We start from the raw sequence: 6692 nt of genomic DNA on the forward strand, positions 1-6692 counted from the left end.
CAATATTGCTGCAGAAAGCTTATCTTCTATGGGCATCTACTTGTCTTCTAAAACAGTGGCCAATCCGTTGTACAAATCACACAAATAATGTTGTCATTACAATAATAAAATTAAATAAATCATTATACTGAACAAATAAATCATTATAGAAAAAATGACTAGAAACATGTGTGAAATTACATACCGAGAACCACGACTCGACAACTATGATGTACAAATTCTCCATTCCACCGAGGTGTGCTACGGCAGTGTACCACTGACTCAGTAAGTACATGTAGGAGTCTAGTACCTAGAACCCAAAAAACAAGAATAAATAATCAACAAGTATATTCACAGGAAGTACTTTTAATAGACAGAGACATACCACATCATTAAGCCATCCTCCTCCAAACAGTCCATAAAAGCTGCTGATGTCAATTTGAAACTTACTCCCGTACCGTCTAACAATGTTAGAGTGACTGGTTTCATCGTCGTCGTGCTTATTCTAGTAATAAGGCACTTGTACATTCGAGGTATGCAATTCCGTCAGGTCATCTCCAACACTTTTCCAACTAGCAACACCAGGAGCTCTATCTAGCAATCCCACTCCCTTATTGAAAACACCAAGAATCAGATCATGGAAAATGTTAGCCACTTCCACCTCGAGGTCACTCCTCTTATTTTCAGGGAAAATTTGTAGCTGCGGCTTTTGTGCCATATGATCCTACAGCATAGAAGTAGGGACAAAATTTTGTCCATCTTATTCGTCATCAACCATGATGCAATCTTCCTCCATATTCTCTGACAACAACAAATGCTCAGAAAGTCCAATACCACGATCATCCACAACTTATGTCTCAGAAGTATCCTGTGCCAAAAATGGAAGAAGTCAAAAAACATATACGATGTCTCACAGCAGGGACATAATGTCCCACTAAAATAGCAACCTTTACATCCACATTTAGATGATAACTTAGAGTAATTTGGGAGTTATGTAAAAAAAGAATAATGTACCTCGACAACAGTTTCCCCTTCTAAAGGAGCAGTTGGAGCAATTAGAATTTCGGAAATAGTGTTCCCACGAACACAGTTTTGTTCAGAATCAACACCTTCCATAGCATCAGCACCACCACCCTGAACACTCACAGCAAGCATAGCGGAACCTTGTTCGGCTTGCATCCCCAATTCCTTCAAAATAGTAGCCTAAAAAAACATAATAATAACCTATAGACACGACAATATTTAAAAAAAAAATAATTAATAGTGAAACACAAACATCAGTATTACCATATCAAATGTAAAACCATCAGTGTATTGTTCGTTATGATCAAATTCTAGTTCCCCATCTTCTAAGTTGTCCTCACAAATTGGAACTAATTCAACTTCACCATCACTCGGAGTCATACAAACTACCTAAATACAATAAACAAACTTTACATAAGCTCATAAAGTAGATATGATGTCTCAAAGAAGCCACATAAAATCCCACTCATATACAAAACATTTAATCTCCACTAAGAAGATAAATAAGTCATAGGGACACATTTAAATTTCAATTACCTCGGACGCACTTACGACATCCACAGCCAAAATTGATACAGTTTCATTACTAGGATATTCCTCTTGATGAGCCTGTTCCCCATCGATACCCGCCGTCTCAATCTCAGGAAGCGACTTCTCATTACCTACTGCGTCTATTTGCAATTGCTGATTCCTTGACACATACGATTGGTACACTTCCATGTCACTCATGCTCCCCCTCAGGTGTTCACCAGCCGTAACAGCCAGCTCAGGTTGACTCTGCTCAGTATAACACTTGTTAAATTCCTCAGCCAAAAACATCTTTCAACAAGTCTTCTCCGCCCCTATCAATAACATCAGGCTGACTCCCTGACAACTGCCTGCTTGGGTAGGTTATGAACATCCCTTCCAATTGATAAGGAGGGACAGAGGAGTTAATGGCATGAGCAGTGCACATAACTATTTGTTGCGCTTCAGTATATTCACAAGGGTTATCAATCTGACTCAGTTGAAGTTGAGTTGGCACTTGGTGGTTGGTGTCGTGACCCAGTTCAGATGCTTTGGGCATGTGATTGAAATCCTGTTAGAGATAACACATAGAAACAGAAGTTATTATTTTGGCATACTTAGGCACACAGGTGGGGTCTAAGGTGGTTGCAAAAACACCCAACAAACCATGTCCCACTTTTGTTGTGAAAACGACCATTTCACTCACCAAACGTTCACTTGGGTTCCACAGTCTCTTATTTAGAGCAGGCTCCTCCTCTGGTAGAGGATTGTTAACAAGTTCTGGTAGGCTAGTTCGGCCTATTCTGACTTCAAGACGCCTATCTTCAACTTCCCTAGGGGAAGATAGAGGCTCCGATTCAGTCCCCCCAACACGCTGGGGAGCAAATGGAGTTCTGTCTACCTCGGACAATGGTTTACGTTTGCTTTGGATATATTTTGCAACAGGCAGTGTGTCGGGCAAGCTGTTAGTTGAAGAAGTTGTTGCATCCATGGTGACTTTCATCGCTGACCATGGTGACCTCTGAGTGTAAGCAATACCAGACATCCTATTTAGGATTATGTTTTGGGTTGTAGCCTTATTTTTAGGAGGGTTCCCATTCTTCTTCAGAGTTGTTGTAGGTGTCTTCTTCAAAGGTGGTGGTACTTGTTTCTTGTTCAAACTTGCAGTTTCTTGATAGTTTGTCACAGCAGCAACATGTGTCTTCATGGTGATGACCGTATGTTGTTTCTTAGTCAGACTCCCCAGTTTTGTGGAGTGGCTTTCCCTGGCAGTGAGACGTCGCACCCTTTTCGCAGTGGACTCTTTTTCACTTCTAACCCATTCTTCCTCTTCATCCTCTTCCCCATTACCCTCACTATTTTCAGTGCTAAGTTCTCTTCTAGCCTTTTTCCTGCAACTATATTGGGTTGGCCAATCGCATAAGCAACAACAAGAACTCCTATGAAGTCTTGTTCATTACCTGAAATGATTAAATGTAAAGGAAACAATAACAATCAGAAATGCAAAAATGGTATAAGAATAGCAAGGCAAACAAAAGGTCTACATCATAGCCATACCGTTTCAGTCTTTTGGTCTAGTCCTCTACTTGTCAATAGGAGATTGTATGCCAGAGTCGGACTGACCCTCTCTCGCTGTCACAATAAAGCATAAAAGTATTAAAACAAGCATGAAAATATGTTTAACACAAACGAATTTATAAGGCTGTGAACACTTGGGTCAATGAATATGAATAAACACCTCCAAAGCATCTCTGACCACCGGTTCTTCCCTAACAACTTGGGGGATGTCTAACCATTCCAGAACCACTAGTTTTTTCTTCTACTAAGCTTTTTATCCCATGTACTACCGCGGCAACTGTGTCCAGCAACTCGTACCCACCCTTTAAACCATGGGAAGGTCAATGGATCCAACCTTCTTTCCTCCAGAGATGGAACGTGGAGGAATACCCAAAGGGTGAATGCAAGGGCACAACCCTGGAGTGTGCCAGTATATTGCTGGGTAGCGCCTTGGAGAAAGTGGTCAGTAATACTATCATACAACTCTTCCAATTTTTTACAAAGGAGTTCATAGGCAAGATACCCCCAAGGAAAAGCATCAAACACCTCCAAATCAGCAACAATGTCAACCCATCTTACATCGACCCCTTTCGAGCCAGTAGGTATAAGGAAAGCTTCAAGGGCGTACAACCTATTAAGGCGATGTATGTCATTCTTCATCTCCACATTGTGTAATTCATTAGCCTTTGCCACCTCCCTAGCTTGCTCAATAGCAGTCAGTCGAATTTGACCATGTAGGGAACCATGACTTTCCTTAAAATACCTCAATCTGAAATCAGTCGGATTCTTGGGATTCAAATCGTAATAGTTGTTGCTTGGACGGGCCGTGGAAATCCCGGTGAGTAGTGAGAAATCAGAAGACTTAAAACTGATATATTTGTTCCCAATTTTGTAAGTCAATGGTGCAATTCTTCTTTTCAGAACGGAGACAACCAATTGGGGGTGGGTAAAATGATTGTACTTCCTTTGTTTTGGATCCAGAGGGTCCACATTGCCATCAATAGTCAGTAGAAACCCAAACGGAGATGATGCAAACCTACTTTTTTCCTCTATATCAAACCCTTGAAAAAGCTTCTCTCGAAGCATTTTTGGATAGCAGCAACAAGTAATCTTTGTTCCTGGCATCCATGCCAGTTCTTCAGGTTTCTTCCTCTTTCCAATACATAGCACACATCAAGCCATAGTGTGATAGTATTAGGACAACAAAGCATGGGTAAAAATAACTATGGCTATAGGTAATTAAATTAATTAGACGCATATTGCCTAAATATAATCAAATTCTCTCAGGTCAACCCAATATCTAACATAGAGAATTAAGTATTAAATTAAGAACTAAAATACCAGACAAAGGAATAATCCTACTAAGGTTTCCTATTAAAAAAACTTAAAAAAACAAGTAATCAAAGCCAACTGTAAAAAAGCAAGGAACAAAAAAAACGAACCTTTCAGTTTTGAGGGGTACAGTTTTAGGGTTTGTCATGATTTAGGCGATTTTGAGTTTGAGAAGATTAATTGTCATGGACAAATTCGGTCATGGTTTAAACGTCTCTCTCAGTTCCCTATGGTGGTTTTTTCCCCCTAAAACAGATGTTATCTGGTACGCTGCACACATTATAATTAAAGTGGTAGTGTGGTCCATCTGTAAACCACGTGTGACCATCACAATAGACTTCTCAAGACAAACTAACTGCCTCATAGGACAATATAAAGTTGGTTAGAGGCATTATAGATAATAGTATTAAACGATTATTGATATACAGTTAGAGTACTGATGAAATACAGTTATCCAAATGATTATAGTTTTCAGTGTTCTAACTGGTTATATACACTGAGCACGCATAAACAAAACGCTATTCATAAGCGAAGCAAGGAGGCATTCAGGTACTCCTTCCTCCACTCCTCGCCTATTTTGTCAGAGGAGTTTAATTCTAGTATAATCAGGCTTCTTTTTCGTAAACGTCAATGCACATACCTATCTAGAAATTTATAGTTAGAGTTTCATTTGCATATTAATTGTCTTAGAATATACTTTTAAAACCAATATGGCATATCAATATGTAGACGAACAATCATGTGATTATTATGTAAACCCTTCACCATGTTCATGCTGCGGTAGTCCTTACCATTGGGCTTCTCATTGCCCATCATACCAAGAGTTTGGACCTACTATAGAATATAATAATAATTATGAGCCTCAATTTTCAAATTTTCATAGTAACCAATACAATCAAGAGTTTTCTAGTCATCCAAACTATACATGGAGTCAACCTAACCCAGCACAGTACGAAATCAACCAGAGTTACTCAAACGCCAATAACTATGACTATCAAACACTGTATCAACCATAACCACACCAACAAGCTTCCCCTCCGCTAACAACATTTGATAAAATAATGGCCCAAAACAAAATAATACTTCAGAACCTAGAATGGACAAGATTGATGCTAACTTCACCTATGCCAAACCTTTCCACCATGCCAGAAATCACCCACCCATCTAGCTCACCACCCTTCCCAGACCAAATTTCCCAACAAATAGCTAACAATGGAAAAACGTTTAGAGAACAAAATGCAAAAACCCTAACTATGCTTCAGAACCTAGCCAAAATGATTTCCATGATCCCTTCACCTAACACAGAACTTTCAACCTTGCCAGAGATCGACACACAAGATGAACCATTACCTTCCCATGACCCTCCCATTAACCATTATATTAACTCCACACACAACCTGGATGAGGAAATTCTTGAAGATGACTATGTAGGACTTGTTTCAGATGACCATGATGCCATTGAGGAAACTTATATTATTTTAAAGGACAAGAGTGAGAAAATAGAAATCAACAATTCTAATCTAAGGCATGAACAAGGTAATGTGCAGGAATTAAATGAAGTAACATTTTTAGAGCAATGTGAATCTAAATTTAGTTTGGCAGCTGAGAAAATAACAATGGAAAATATAGATGAAATTCTTAAAGATAAAGCCACAAACCACAACTTTATGGATTCAACTAAGCTAGATGAAGACTTCAATGATTTCTTAAGAGCGTGTGAGGATCCACCAACCACCCACCATCCACCAAAGTTACCACCTCCTAAAATCCAACCATTTATCACAACTAAACCATCAATTCACCCACCATTTCAGAGGAACCTCAAATTTGTACTTGAGCCTATTGCCTCAGAGACACTCTATAATTTTTTCAACCCTCATGGTGAAGAGTGTTTGCCTAGCACACAATCCCATGAGTACAGCATTCTTGTAGTTGAGAGCCAAGCTTTGACCGAGTATAGAGAGAAACTTACTTTGTCTTATTTTTCCTCATCTGAGCCTCATGAAAGACATCAGGATCCATACTTCATTACTTTCTCACCTAAAGTATCGCTAATTCACCTTTTGGGTCATTCCAACTTTTTAACACAGCTACAACATGATGGTTTGCATATGTTCTTTGATGGGTTGCATAAGTTTTCTTTCATTCTTCTACATGATTGCTTCCAATTATACAACTTCATTATGTTTGGAGGTGCATTTAGTATCATGTTTTTATGGCTAGACCCCCAACTCTTTCAACTATTAGTTTATAGTTGACCACGCATCATCAATTTTGTGCCACCCCAGTTTCTT

The sequence above is a fragment of the Coptis chinensis genome, chromosome 6, assembly GCF_015680905.1.
Source record: "Coptis chinensis isolate HL-2020 chromosome 6, ASM1568090v1, whole genome shotgun sequence".
NCBI classification, from domain to species: Eukaryota; Viridiplantae; Streptophyta; class Magnoliopsida; order Ranunculales; family Ranunculaceae; genus Coptis; species Coptis chinensis.